Consider the following 15,515-nt stretch of genomic DNA (forward strand, 5'->3'; position numbering starts at 1 on the left):
AAGCTTGATGCCAAGGTAGACATGACAAAGTTCGTGACTGGAGAGAGGAAATGGGTTCTGCACCGTAACTGTAACCTCTAGATAATGAACAAGGGGGATGGAGTGGAGGAGAAAAAGGAGGAAAGAAGGTCTTTGTCTAACAACATGGGGAAACAACACAAGAATTCAGTCTCGCCAACTTACTTGTAGTAGATATTAAACTAATTTGGTGTATCTTGTAGTGTTTGGTAATTAAATCCTACACTAAGTGATGTGATGCCTTACTCATTTTGTGTTTTAGGGGCTCCTGATAGGCCAGGATAGCAATTCACCTGCTTATGAGAACTCCTTTACACATCTTCTCCAACAACCAGTTGGTGACTGGACCAAAAACATTCCAGTTCTGGTTGGTAGGTATACACTCCTTCAGCTGGCTAGATTGTTAGGTGGTCATGCTAATTAGCTGGCTTGCAACACAAAGCTAAGGAGGTCTTTAATCTGATTTTAGGTAATAGTAAAACATTCTCTTTGACTAATGCAAATGACTGATTTGTTCATCTATATCCACTGTTGTATTTTAATAAAAGTATGATATATATAGATTTCTGTGCTATATATAGATTTCTGATTCTGAAAAATAACAAGCATTTTCTTTATTTATCACATCCAGATAAATTAATAATAAGATTATTTGGATAGCTATTTGCTGTTGCTGGAAACAGTTTCTTTGTGTGGCTTTTATTGAGGCCACTATATTTCAGGTCAGTTCATCTTATTTTGTCTGATTCTGATGTAAGTCAAATTCTTCCCCTTTAGTTCTGTGTTAAATTATTACTGTCTTAGGCAAACATATGTGATATTTTCATTAATGACCTTTGTTCAAAAATGAAGAGTTTATTAATGAAACCTGCTATTGGCATGCAGCTGGTAAACACTGTCACTATGCAAGAGACATAATATCATAAGAAGGAACTGAATAACCTTGAGGATAGGTGAAAGATAAAAGAGATGAAATTCAGTAGCTGAGAGAACAGGTTCATGCCCTTGCAGATTGTTCTTAAGAACTTTCCTCTGTGAGACAGTAGTTGCCACCTAACTAAGTCAAAATCAGGAACCACTAAGTTTCAGACACTGTTCATGTGAAAAAGTATTTTTGACTTGAACATCACACCTTGAGCACTTTTCCCAAATCAAAACTATTGCAAGTTTTACAAATTATGTATTTTCCTGTTTTTCCTGCTTACACAGCCCTCCAGGAAACACAAAGGAAGTTGTGACATCCCTTGTATATTCTCAATAGCATAACCTTATGTCATGTAGCACAGAAGAAAAGAGAGGCTCAGTTCACTTGCCCATTCATTTTGGAGACAGAGTCTGAGTCTGTTGGAAGACTATCTTAGCAAGTGGGATCGAGAATATTCTGTTGCAAGTTTTCTGTAGCCTCCGGTTGAAACAGTTTCGCTACATAAAAAGTAACTTATTGCAACAGGAACTGGCGTTTGGGTCTTACAAGTAAGTTTTCCAGCTACCAAGCTGTGGAGTCATTTTCACTCACTTTCTGGCCCAGAGATTATCAAGTTTTTGTCTGTTTGTTTTTGACAAATAACTACCTGTCTCAGTATTGTAGTGTCTCAGGCAGATGTGTACCTCAGGAGACAAGTTTCTTGAGGAAGGTCTTGAGTGTTTGAAACTGCTATTTTTTTCCAGCAGCATTAGGTAGTCTAATGAGAGGTGTCTCCTGCCTTGACAAATGTTACTTTCTATTCTTTCAGCATGAGAAAGTGCAGTTTCACAACTGCCTTCTGTGCTGAAGCTAAAAGGAACTATCTAGTTCCTACCGTCCTCCTGTGTGCTATTTCTAGCTATTTCTACCATTCATGTAGCCCTATGGTAAAACCCAAACAAATACTCAAAACTTTCCTGCCAGGTCAACTGACAAATGCTAGTAGCAGAAAAGAGGTGGAGACATGTTGCAGGTAGGATGGGACTGCCCCTTAGACCAGCACTGGCTGCATGGGCATGAAGAAGCTGTGCCCAGATTATCTCCATTCATAGTCATGTGTTGGAATGCTTAGCGCTATGATGGTTAAGTCTCTGTTTTGTATTCAGCCCCCAGTCTTTGCACACCCATTTTAATTTAGAAGTGAAGACAGGAAAAGGTATTTGAGATGTCTGTCGTAAGAGCAACATCAGTAATTCATAATTTGTACTGACAATAAGTATTATATTGATCCGTGAGGATGGAATCTGTGGAACAAAATGCTGCCCAAAAGCTGGCCACTTATCTTTTCTTATTCCTTCTTAAATATGTTTTATCAGTGGTCTTGTGGTGGCATCTCTCTCTGTGACTGTTTTTCAAAATTGAAAGGCTTTCTTCCTTTCTCATGAGATCTCTTGTGCTGTGCAATAGGTCTTAGATTTACTGTTGTTTAAAGTTCCCTAGAGCATTTTTTCCTTTTCAGAAAGTTTCAAAGTAATCCTTCTTTCGTGGTCTTTCACAGTCACTAAAATGCTCTGGCAGACAATAAAGTAAAGGCAATTCATGGCTGAGTATGATATGGCACCATGTGGCCAGCCATCATGTGTGTTTGGCGTAAGTGTTGGAGGGATGTACAACACTTTACATCATTAATGAAGGATTTAATGTTTGGGGCATTGAAATGCTTCTCTTTCCTTTTAAAGCAAAGCCTCATTAGATTTTTTTTTTGGTGGGGGGGTCAAAATAGGCAAACTGTCTTGTCCCCACTGCAGAATAGTAACCTCAGGTATGGTTTTGTTTGCAGCTGTCAGTAATCAGTGACAGACACTCAGCTGTCCTGAATCCAACATGTTTACATTTACAAATCATAACCTCTAAAAGGTCAGATTCCTAATTGCTGAAAAGTAGACTAGGTTTCAGTGATAGCAGGTGCAAAACTGAGTCCCTGTTTTAAATCTTTAATTGCTTTTGTCCAGCTATTATTTCTACTTGTGGGACACTTTTATTCAAGTGTAGTAAAATTCTGGAAATAGTTGTTTGTAATGGAAATTGTAACCCGACTTTAATGTTGGCCTTGCTGACTTTCTACAGAAATAGCTGTGGCTTAAGAGATACTGTTATAAATCTGTGTCTACAGAGAAATACAAAAAAGAAAACTCATGTACAAAGAATTTACAGGATCTGATACAAGACCAGAGCAGCAAGAAACTTAAGGAAGAACTGATTAAAACTATACTGTGAAAAATGCTGGAAATAACCACTCTTATCACGTTAATGTTACTTGATGTATTTAGATAATTCTGTTGTCTCTACAGGGCCTTTTTGCACTTTGTGGCGTGCTGAAGAGCCCAACTTCAGCAGCTGCCCTAGCTTCACTTGTGTGCGCACAGGATAAGCAGGGTTTTACCCTGCCTTCTGCCCACCCGCAGCGTTGCCAGAGCCTTCCAGGTGCTGGGGTCACGGGGGCTCGCTGTGCTCTCGGCGAGGCAGCGCCTGGGGAAGGGCTCGGCCTCTCTTGCTCCCAAAGGAAGTGTGCTCTTGAAAAATGTGGTTGTTTCATGTTGTAGCTCATTTAGAGCTCTAGAAAGAACTTTTTACTGCAGGAGAGATAGAACTAAGAGTGGTTGCAGAGCAGAGAAAGGGCAGCTGTGTGGCCAGGTGTAGCTGCTGCGAGGGACTGAGGATAAGAGCCTCTAACACTGTTTCTAAATGTGGGAGATGGTAAGTTGAACTCTCTTGCTATCTCTGAAGTCATGTAGTGTTTTACTTTTCAATTTTGAAAAAGTTCTGTGGTCTGGGCTTTTCTGTGTATAACGAGCCTGCAGAAGTACTATTTATTGTGAGATTTTTTTCTGCAGTCCTGTGAGAGCCCCCCAAGCACAGCAGAAAGCTTCGGCGTGGCTGCTAATACTTCAGGCGGCCTCTGGTCGCGGAGGGGCGGCGCAGAGAGGAGCGGGAGGCGCTCGCTGCCCTCGGCCGTTACAGCTTCCCCGGGTGCTGGGCGCGCGCGCGGCGGCCGTTAGCGCCGCTCGGCTGCGGCGGCCCCGGCTAAGTGCGCACAACGGCCACAAGATGGCGGCGGGGCCCGGGCGGCGGCCGCCTCCGTCCCTGCCCGTTTGTCGGCGAGGCCAGCGCTGCCCGGGCGGCCCTTCAGGCGGCACGGCACCGCCTCGCCTCGCCTCGCCTCGCCTCGCCTCGCCTCGCCTCGCCTCGCCTGCACTCGGCCCGCGCCGCTTTCCCGGTGAGTGTACAGAGCGCACGGCGGGCGCGGCACTGCTTTTCAAACTCTCCAACTCTCCGAACGCTTCGAGCAGTGCCTCTAGCGCTGCGCAGAGCATGGCCCATGCTAAACGCGGAACGTGCCCGGCAGTTTTCTGGTCTGGGCATGGAAGCCCAGGATTCTGGGTTCAGCTTCCATTTTCAATGCCAGTTTGTGTTAGGGCCACAAGTAAGAGGCTGGTGTAAGCAGGCTTCTTCTGAAGGGACTGACAACATAGGTACTTGGATTTCTGAAAGCAATGAAGAATGCTTGGTCATAGCTTTAAAGCAAAGCTTTCCAATGTTGTCTTTCACTCGATGCAAAGATGTGTTATTGTCAACACATCTGTGGTGGTTTTGGAAGTGTCTTGAACTTGCTTGATGGTATGCTGTAGGAAAAGTAGTTTTGGGGGAGAAAAGAAATTCTGTTTATTTTTGACTCTCTCAGGCTTAGAAGAGGTGAAAGCTTCCTACTGCCCCCTTTCCCTCCCCTCCCCCCAGAAAAGGTTTTTAACGTGCAAGAGAAGATGCTCTCAGTGAAGAGTTTTGAACAGGTGGTTCAGCCTACTCAGGAAGCCTGTAAGAAACTAGGTTAATTCAATCTTTTCCAAGGACGCTAAAAACAAAATTCTCCAGCCATACTAGCTTTATTCTTTTCTTTATCTTCTTTTTCTTAATGCAGCTGTAGCTTAAAAAGCAAATGAATACCCTGCCTTAATCTGTAGAAGGGATCTTACTTCCAAATGTAGGGCCCAACAACACAGTGGGAATGAGGTTATGAAGTTCTTACACTCAAAAAAAAAGGGGGGGGCAAAAAACCACCCCGTCCCCTCAAAAAACAACCTACTGCAAATTTGGAGCTGGATGATGGAGCTGGGCAGAAGGGGTAAAGAGTTCTTTCAAACTGGGCAGTAGAAACTGGCCTATAGTGAGGAGTTCTGACCACCAGAAGAACCCTTAAAGCAGAATTCTGACATGAAGAAAATGCTATTTAAGGGGAAAAGAAAAAAAGGCAACTAGCTAATGATGCACAATATATTTATGAAAGTAACCTGAGTGTCTGTTTTTGAACCAAGTTTTCTGGTCTAGAGGATCTATTCCAATTCTAACACTTTATTTTAAGAATTATTGCAGTAGCTTAGCTTGTTTTGAAGTGTTGAGTTTTCAATGATGTCACTGTTAGCCATCTGCTATTTTGCTAGTTCTAGCTTATATTTGAATAAATCTGTCTTGCATTTGCAAAAGCATGTTCTGGGACTTGTATGTTCTGTCATTGCATGATCCTCTTGTTTTTATTCATCGATTGTGTGGGTGCTTAGGGGCAGGGTGTATCAGTGTGCTTACAACTCAGAACTGAGAAGGTTCCTGAGGGCTGTTCCCACCCTTCCCTTTTCCCAAATTTAAGAAATAGTTCTACCTAGCTTATGTTTTATTTTTCAGAAAGGGAAGTGGAAGGAGGATCAGTCACAGTAATCTCCGCTTGGTTCTGCTTAACTTCCAGCATTTTGACTTCCAGAAAAACACTGCTATTTCAAACAGTTACACTGCTCTAAATAAAAGGATATACCCAGAGTTTTCTTTTTGTTTTGTTGTTGTGGTGAAAGAATCAGCTGCATAACTGATGGGCAGATTTCCAAAATGTATTATTGCTTAGCAAAGTTCATTTTCCAGAGGAATAACAGTATGGAGCATGTCTTGATTCTGGTTAGCCTAGCTGCTGCCAACAGTTGGTTCTCCTATCTGTGTGTATTAGTTACTTGAAGCATTTATTGTATTTTTAGAACCACACATAAAATTCATTTTTTTCACTTTGGTTTTCATGTTACTCTATCCTATGAGAAATGGGTTTATGTATTTGAACTAGGATTCCAAACTGCACAAAGAGTAGGGATGATTGGGTCAGACTCCTTCACTGGCCTGTTACGCCTTATCCTCTCGTGACTTCTGTCCTTATCTTTTGGATCGCCTATGCCTCCTATATCTTGAAAGTCTTTCATACTGCTCCTTATGATTACCAGAGAGACAGCAGGAAGGATGTTTTCACTGTGCTACAGACAGACCTAATCTTGTTTCCAGTCACACAGCTGATATACTTTGGTCTGCCTGAGAAGGATCTGTGTTTACTGTTGCACTGATTAAGCACTAGGTACATTATATGTGAATGCTATTAATACTGAAAACAACAGTTTAACAATAAGCTTTATTGTACAGGAAAAACATGAAGTAAAACAGAAAAATGTCTTCATCTTCCCATTTTGCAAACCAAAGCTGAGTAGCTGGAGATTTGGAAAATAAGCTGCTACTAGGGAGCTCCGTGAGGAAAAATGAAATGTGGTATAACTAACAGATTTTATTAAAACTCTGGAAATTAAACTACCTGTTTTGAAGCATAGTAAGGTGTAGTGCATCTCTGTAAGAGAGCATTGAAAACACTTGAGTATTACAGATATACATAAGTCTTGTATATCATGTGTGCACTTCTTGCCTGGCTGTAAGTCTGTAGTTGACAGTTTACTTGCAGGAACAGCCTGCTTTACACCAAAGCAGCATAATTGTGAAGTGAAAAGGTCAAATGTAGTTTTACATATAAACCAGTACCTGAGACTGTTGTGTACCTTGCACCCACCTCTCTGATGCAGGAAGCTTTGTTTTTGTCATACCTAGCTTATAGAGAATTAGCCAAGTTCCAGAGCAGTCAGGTCCAGATAGGGCACTGAGGGCACGTTCTTCTAAACTACTGCCGCTGCGGCTTCCATCACGGCTGCTCACCACACAGACTTGCCCTCTCCTATGCAATGGCTCCAGGGCCTGTCTGACTCCACAGTGAGTCAATTCAGAGAGCCAAACTATCTGCCAAAAAGCCTAACTGTGCAAAAGAAATGGCTTCCTGCAGTTTAGCTTCCTGAAGTCGCTCGTTATTGTGTCAGACAGGAACCAGTGCTAGAAAAAGAGCTGGCATGCATTATATGGGGTAAGCAGTTTCTGCACTCAGCTATGCATGTATTCCCTGTATGTTGTTATCTGAATAAGGAATAATCAAACTAAGACATTTCAGTGTAGAAAAGAGGTGACATTTAATCATCAGCGGAGTGAGGTGGTCTCTAGAGAATGCTTGCTCTCTGTCTGCTAGTGCAACTACTAGACACATCGAATAGTGGAAGGTTGGGAGGGAAAAACAGAACCAAGGAGGGAGACTTTCTCTGCATTTGCATTGGGCTCCTTGCTACACAATTAGTCAGTCAGGGCTGTAGGGTACCCAAGCACCACATTTGGCTCAGGAACTCTGCAAACCATACATCAGTGGAGACTGAAGGGATGTTCTGGAGAAAAATTACTGTATTTTGTGCTCTCTCTATGCTCTTTCGAATCTATATTGTTCTGATACATCATTCTGATGTTCTGCATGTTAAACATTAAGCTGGCTTAGGAAAGAAGTTGGACTCGCTGCAGTTCTACTGCCTTTTTCATAGAACCACCTCTTCTAGTAGGCCAGCTGTAGAGAGGTATAACGTTAGGGGCTCGTTCTTACACCCTGATGGAGTTAATACCTGCTAGATTTTAATCCTGTGAAGTACTGAGCGCATTTTATCTAGAGATAAGTAATCTCAACTTCTCTTGAATTCACATTGTGGATGGATACTTAGTACCTCATGGCACATGGTTCTGATTTAAAAAAAAAAAAAAAAAAAAAAAAAAAACAACCAAACAACCTCTCAACTCCCCAAAACCCCACCTCACAGTGTTATGAGGAATGTAGTATTCCAAATACTACATGAAAAGAATCCTGTGCCAATACCCCTTCAGGCATTTAGAATAAAGTATATGGCAAAATATGATACTGAGGAAGCAAGCTTTGGTTTGCAAGAAAGAAATGGATTCAGTCTTTTGTTTTCTTTCTCAGGACTGTCTTACCAAATCATCTATCTTCTTTCTTGCTTTTTCTTTTTCTTTTGCGATGTACTTCCTCAGACCTGATTATACTAGTGATCAAAACAAAAAAGCTGCTAACCTCTTACCCTTTTGAAGACAAGGAATTGGGAGTAGCAAACTTTGAGAGATAAGTGAAGAGCAAATAAATAATGAGAAGATCAGCCTGGCAAACACTGCTAAGTTGTCCTCTTTGGCAAGGTGCTTTCTATAGGTGTTAACCTTTCAGAAGCTATTTTGAAAGAAGACAGCATTTTGGGTAGCAAATGCTTGGAGTACAAGTACTTGCAGCCTGCAGGTTTGCAGTGTCAAGCTACGATAGAGAGGAGCAAAGAATTCAGTGCTATTTATATTCTTTCTCATTTGTGAATTTCAAAGTGCCTTGTGTCATTTAAGTCCAAGTGTTGCCAGGTGTTGAATATTTTCAACTGCTACTGAAATCAGTAGGACCTGAGGTCGATTAGGATATAATGAGATGCCAAGCAGCTCACAATGTCAATCCTACTCTTGACTCTTCAGAGGGATTTTCACTGGAGCATGCAAGTGTTACTTTCTTCCTCATTTTCTTCTATATTGTTAACAAAGGCTGCTATCTAAGTAGAACAAATCTGTACAGGTAAGCTAAAGAGAATGCTAACTATAACCATGCTTTAATAACCATTGTTACGGATATCTCTGTATTCTGAATTAGCAGAGTCATATTGTGATTAATGACCTTATCAAAACTCAGGAGCCTTACAAAACTTGCCCAAAGCAATGCAGTAACTGCTACCACCATAGAACTTAATAACAAGACAAAGTGTGAAGCTGTATTTGGTGTTGTTAATAAAAACTAATGAGGTGTAGAAAAACATCTGTAGCTGCATCAGTTCTTGAGGGGGAAAAAAACAAATAAGATAACTGTGCTGATAGTGTAGATGATACATTAAAGGAAGAAGTAACATATCTATGGAGATCTTTTTAGGGGGAGATGCAAGGAAGCTTTTCTTCATGGGAGAAAACTGCAGGTGTCTCAAAGCATGCAGGTCACTGGGCTTAGAAAACTTGCCTCTTAAAGCAAGCACTTTTCTTTGGGAAGAGACCTTTTCTTTGGTATGTGTTGCTTTAAGATTTTTTTTGTTGTTGTTTTTAATTCCTTGAATGCCTTTTTTGCTGCTGTGTTTCATGTACTTTTATCTACTCTGTAACATGTTGTTACATGTCTTCTTAGGTCTCCTTAATACAGTTTGGTAAGTTTAAATGAGCCTCAGAATAGGAATTGTTTTGCTTTATCCTAGCTTTGATAGTTCTTTCTCTTCTTGAAAATGCCACCTAGATAATGGTGATAATACTTCTTGTAGGTACTTTAAGGAAGAAGCTTATGAGCATCAGTTAATATAGGTTTGAATTCCAACATTTCTGGAAAATAGTGTAGATCTCAAGTCAGTGTACCTCAGGGCAGGGAAGCTGGCTTCCAGGGTTACGGATTCCTTTGTACATCCTACCACTCAATAGGTTTGTAGAGGTGAAATTTCTTTCCCTCTCTCCTCTCAAAAAAAGACAAAAAAATGAGACAGTATTCTGTTTTGCAGAAAAAAAAAAATTAGCTCTAAACAGCCAGAGGTTTTGCTTCCTCCTGAAACTGATCCAGAAAGACTTCAAGTGACAGTTTTGATAATCTTATTTTATTTTATTTTATTTTATTTTTCCTGGAAAGTGGTAGCATCCTTTTATCTACCAGAAGACAGGGTTTTCTGCCAGGGCACCTCAGGGCTGTTGCTGAGGTAGCGTTGTGGCTGATGAGGATTAGCCAAGATGGTACAACCTAGGGACAGAAACGAGACAGACCAGAGAAACTGATATAAGTCATATAACTGGCCTGACACACAAAATGGGGCAGTTGTGTACTTATTCTTTATTTATATAGCCAAATGTTCTCCCCTTTGTAAGCCGGTTCACGGAGATTGATGGCATCTGCCACCAACAAAGTACTTGTTCAGTACTTTAAAGTGGAATATTCTTGCACCTTAACGTTTACACTTGACTGAAGTCATGACTGTGTTACTTTTTGTGTAATTTGCTCTGCATAATTTGTTGTAATGAAGACTATTGATGAATCGACTCCAATGAAAAATTGGATCTATGTCTGTGTCGTGAGTTCAGAGAAGTGAAAGTGTGAACAGCACAGCAGCAGGAGGATGTTTGGGAAAACAATTTTTGCTCACTGCTCCAATAATTATTTTGACTGTCAACGATGCTAAGAAATGTGTTCATTGATAGTGTCCAAAAAACCAGACAGATATAAAGTCAGAATTTTTTTATAAAGCATTTTTGCTTGAAAACAGCAGTGAAAACTTTGTCATTTTGATTCCTTGGTTCTTAAACAAACTCAAAGAAACTACTCTTATTCCAACTGAAATACTTGTCAAGTTCTAGCTTTGTTGTATTTGAAAGTTTTCTTTATAGTACCATCATTATAGAGGGAGAACTGCTTGGATGATACTTCTGAGGGGTTTGTTTGTTTAATACATTTTTCTTTCAGCTATCTGTTAGGATTTGAAATAGATAGGAACAATCAAAACCATAGACAGTAATAGCCAGAATTTCCACTAATGTAAAACTAAAATGATGTTAGTGTACATTTTCTGATGGATGGATTGCTTATGTCTTCCATCTCGTGATGGACTGGCCAAGAAAACTCTTTGTTCTGAGTAAAAGGTCAAGTCCCTTATGTTCCTAGATAGTTACTTTTACACAAAATGCAACTATTTTAATAGTGAAGCTAGCATTTACTAGTCTGGGTAATGCTCAGCTGGAGTATTCTAACTTGAAAGGTGGAACTTAATTTTGTTAGTCATGTAAAGCTATATGTAAAATAGTATATTGTATATTATTGCTTGCTGATGGCTTAATTTTAGGAGTACCCTTCAGGTTACTAAGCCTTATTACTATGGTATGTTGCTGTTACTACTCACAAGTATGTGGATGATAGGCAACATTGGGGGAGGGAGGAAGTTTCCTAAATCTAAGCTCTTTGCTCTGTATCTAGGCACCTAAAGAAGTCACCTACTTCACAAAAGTTCAAAGCACTTGACAGCTGTCACTGGCAGATTCTGTGCTTTTATCACTTGTGGAAAATCTGGTGATTATTTTTTGCCTACACATAGGTTTAATATCCAAGGTTTTAAAAAGAAAATATGAATGCCTACTGAAAGAGAATCTTGTGACTTGCAGTGAAATTGTAATGTGTGTTTTTAATCTTTTTGTCTATATCTTTTATTTTTGGCTTTGACCTTTCCCACGATTCAGCATATCTTAGGACACCTTCAAGTATTGAATTTTAACCATGATTTTTTTTTTTAAATATCTGCCCTGTGGATTAAAGTAAATAAAGTGATGTAGAGAGACATTTACTGGGAAGGTATGGGGGGGGTAACTTTTTTTCCTTTTAGAACTTCACTTCATAAATGTGGAATCTTGATATAGTAGGCTTGTGCACTATCAGTTCATTTGTGTGCGTCAATAGTCATTGTTACTGTGGACTTTAAATCTGTCTTCACAGCATTAGTTATGTGGTGTGTTTTTAAAGGATTTGTGCTTTTCACTAGATTATCAAATAAGCTACCTGTAATACCTAGAGCCACACTCTGCAAAGTATGAGTAAGTATTTGTATAAGTAGCTGTAAATGTGAAGCTACAGATGTGGTTCAGACTTTGCAGGGTAGAGAGGTGATTCTCATATCAAAAATCTTGAAGCAATTTTCAGTAATGGTTCACTTTTTAAAGAAAAAGAAAATCTGTATTTGTCAAAATAGTTATTTTTTCCCCCAAAAAAATTCTTCCTCCCTCCCCTCCCCAAAGAGGCAGCTTTAGCTCTTCCAAGGTCAAGTATCCTAAAATATGCTAGGAATACTGTTGGGTAGTTGTTTCAGATGCAGTTATGTTTTTGCCTTTGTGTCATCTACTGATTCCATACAAAGAATACACCCACTATTTTTCTCCTCAATTTCTGCATCTAGTAGTAATAAAATCTAATAACTAATAGTAATAAAAATGAAGTGAATATTCAGGTCCTTAGTCTTGACTTTAGCCAAACTACACTATAAAACTTTTTAAATCTTCAGAACTTTGAGTCTATCTTTGGCAACTGAGAATACACTGACTTGTCTTCCCCAAACAGCTGCCTGGCTTCCCCTTTCCACTATCAAGCAGTGAATGTGCAGGTTTTGTGACGTGACCGTTCTTTTTTTGGTGCCATCTCCTTTGAAAATGGACGTGCCTTTATAATTAAGAGATTGCACATACCTGTGAAATAACAGAAAACAACAGACATACTGATCAAGTTATGCAAGTTGTGAGGCAGAAGCATCAATCACTACAATTTGGAATACACCAAGATCAAGAAGGCTAATTTTAGTATCCTGCTAGGAAAATCACTTAGTAGAGAAGTTGCCCAAACTTGCAGAGAGAAAATTACATGCTGCCACTGTCATTAAGCTAATACATGTGCTATTGAGATAAAAGCACATGCTCCAGGTGCTCAAAACCTGGCATGAAATACAGAGGCAGAGTTTGCAGAAAAGGAGCAATGCTTCTCTTGCAGGGGTAAATAGTGCAAAGTGGAGGGAAGCAGAGAAATTTATAGGGCACAAAATGTCTACAGATTTTTAATGCTCAGCACTGCTGCTAAAGCCCAAGCACAAAGGATTTCTGGGAGATTCCCTGTAAGGGGTTTTTGCTGTTGTCAAAGTTTTCAGTAACTTGACCACCGCCTGTGTTTAATACTGCTGATAATGACTGCCACCAGGCATAAAGTCTCTGAGCCTTTAAGGAAGGAACCCCCCTCACTTCAATCTGACTAACAATACATACATGATCAATTCCTCCACTGGTTCAGGAAGTAAATATCTTTGAGCTCAAATATCCTTGTAAACATGGCATCTACACAATCTCTTGACTTCAGACATTTAAATGATACTGGCTGTGTTCAAAGGAGGGCAAAAGTTGCTTTCCAGCATTTCTTCTGTCAGCAAATCAGTAATACGCTGTCCTTCCCAAAACTCTAAACTTGCACTTATACATCTTGTTCTTATCTTCCTAATGAGGAGATGTTTTCATTCCTGTAACCAAATGACTTTAATTATGAGCGCTTACTGGGCAGATGGCCAAAGCTCTGGGCTAGAAAAATCAAATCATTTATGGATTTTTTTTTTTCCTTATTCAACCCAGTTGAACCACCTACTGATGCAAGGCCTGGAGGTCACAAGTTGTCATAAAACTGAATGTGAGGATGTTTAAGATGAGTCTCATCAGGTTGGCTTGGATTCATATAGAACTTTGCCGTATTGCTTTAATTCAGCTAAGCTTGGCTTTTTGTGGCATTTTTGGCAAAAGTCTGAAATATCTGATTGCAGAAAATCTGCAGAAGGATTGTACAGTGAGTTGTCAGCTATTTCCAACAAGAAGCTTGTTAGCTTATTGGTAGCATTCAAGCACTCTCTTTCCTTTGGACCCCGTAGTATAACTTCTGTAGCTACTACTCACTCTCAAACAAACAAACAAAAAGAGAGAGAGAGAATTTACAAAACCTGAAAGGAATGGCAACAGGGAAAATATAATTATACAAAAATTGCTTATAAAATCAAGAGCAACTTCTCCTTGCTCTCACCATATTTGTTATTCTACATATTCAGGTAAGAATACAAAGTACCCATTTCTCCCTCTCTTTATCATGAAGGATATCTTGTGTTTCTATGAATATTTTCATTTTCTTTGCTGTTGCATGTAGACCTCAGTAAACCCTTTCTGTGTGGTAGAGAGAAATTTTTCCTCAGCACTTCCTGAGCCAGGCTCAATATAACAGTGTTTTCCTACTGAAGAAGCAAAATCAGTGCTCCCTAAATTCCTGTCTAAAATCTGGAGAGATTTTCACTTTTCTTTTTTTCTTTCTCCTAGTTACAAGCTTCTTGCTAAGGAAGTCTTATTCTTGCGAGCTGATGTCTGTGTAATGCTCCTTTTCTAACTGGAGTCTGTAGCAGAAATTGTAAATTGAGCTGTATGAGCCTCTGCTGCCTGAGGGAAGAGAGCCTGTTTTGTCAATCAAGATAGTAAGCAGCATCATTAATCTCTGTGTGAGAGGTTAGAGAAGGACAGAGTGACCCATGGACTGGGGAGGGTTATACCTTAGTCATCTGACCCAGATGCATTGCTTGGGAACCATTGATGGAACGGGTAGGGGGCAATCGGTGTTTTCTTTAGCTGTAAACTCTCCTTCTGTCTAACTTGACCTCTTCAGTTGGTTGTGACTAGCTGTATTGCTGTAAGGGAATTCATAATTCAACTTCTTACTCAATTAGTAAAATGGAAATAAACTTTGTACGTTTTGTTCTGTTGCTACAGAACAGAATGTAGTCAATTTCATATAATGTTCTCCAGTGCACATACAGTGCAAGAACATTATATCCTAACTGATATGAAAGATATTCCCTTTCCAATTCATGAAGATGGATGTGAATTATGTAGCATTTTATGTCTGGATTTATGGTATCCTTTCAAAGTGGCTTAAAGGTTGAAAATAAGTGTTTCAGTTATTTTCTAAATACTTAGGTTTCTCAGATACATTAAAATTTAAATGCATATATATATATATATATAGATAAAAAAATAAATATGTATTTTATATATAAATATTATATATATGCCTGGTAAAGACTCAGAAAATTTTGCTAATATCTTAGGAGGTTATGAACTTACTCTTGGTTAAGTTTCTGTAAGATAGTCCAGAAATACTTTGCTCTTAAAGGACTCATATTTGTGTGCAATTAACTGATAGAGCTTTCTTTTTATTTCATTCCAAGAATGCAAAGCAGCTGAGAAGCAATACATCATTAAAAATACCATTTAGTGGAAAATGAACTGTAAGTTAACATCGCTTTAATACAGTTGATTAGGAGATATATATATTTTTTTGTAGTATTGCCTTTTGTTCGGTTGAAATCTTCTATTAAAACCAAAGTTTTTAATTAAAATTAAATTTTTAAAATTAAAACAATTTTTTATCCACAAAATGTATGCTTTCTATGGAAAAAGACGTGGAGATTTGGGAGAGCTCATAAGCTGAGATTTCAGGCAACAGCTTTAAAATCAGATCTGAGATTTTTCATCTTTGTGAAAATTCTCCCAGGGAAGAAAAGAGTATTTCTAAATGAGGTATTCATTGTATTTGTGCCGCATGTTGCCTGAATTTAATACCTTTAATATTATTTTGGTCAGATTCGAGGGTGCTCACACACCTTTGCTCTCGAAAAACTGAGTATCTTCTTAACAGTGGACATGAATTAATTTGAAATATTTTCTGCTCTTATTACCCAGAGTAACAACATTCTCTATTTTG

The 15,515-nt window shown here is 39.2% G+C and overlaps 1 protein-coding gene across 1 annotated transcript in view; it reads left to right on the top strand.

Moving 5' to 3' along the window:
• Positions 1 to 304: 304 nt before the first annotated feature.
• The window catches only part of GALNT18 (polypeptide N-acetylgalactosaminyltransferase 18), a 260,211-nt gene continuing 245,000 nt past the window's right edge, over positions 305 to 15,515 (top strand). Inside the window, exon 1 of the mRNA XM_062576816.1 lies at positions 305 to 389. The gene's annotated coding sequence lies outside the window, so the exon portion shown is untranslated. The remainder of the gene's footprint in view (positions 390 to 15,515) is intronic.

The sequence above is a fragment of the Rhea pennata genome, chromosome 5, assembly GCF_028389875.1.
Source record: "Rhea pennata isolate bPtePen1 chromosome 5, bPtePen1.pri, whole genome shotgun sequence".
In the NCBI taxonomy this organism is placed as follows: domain Eukaryota; kingdom Metazoa; phylum Chordata; class Aves; order Rheiformes; family Rheidae; genus Rhea; species Rhea pennata.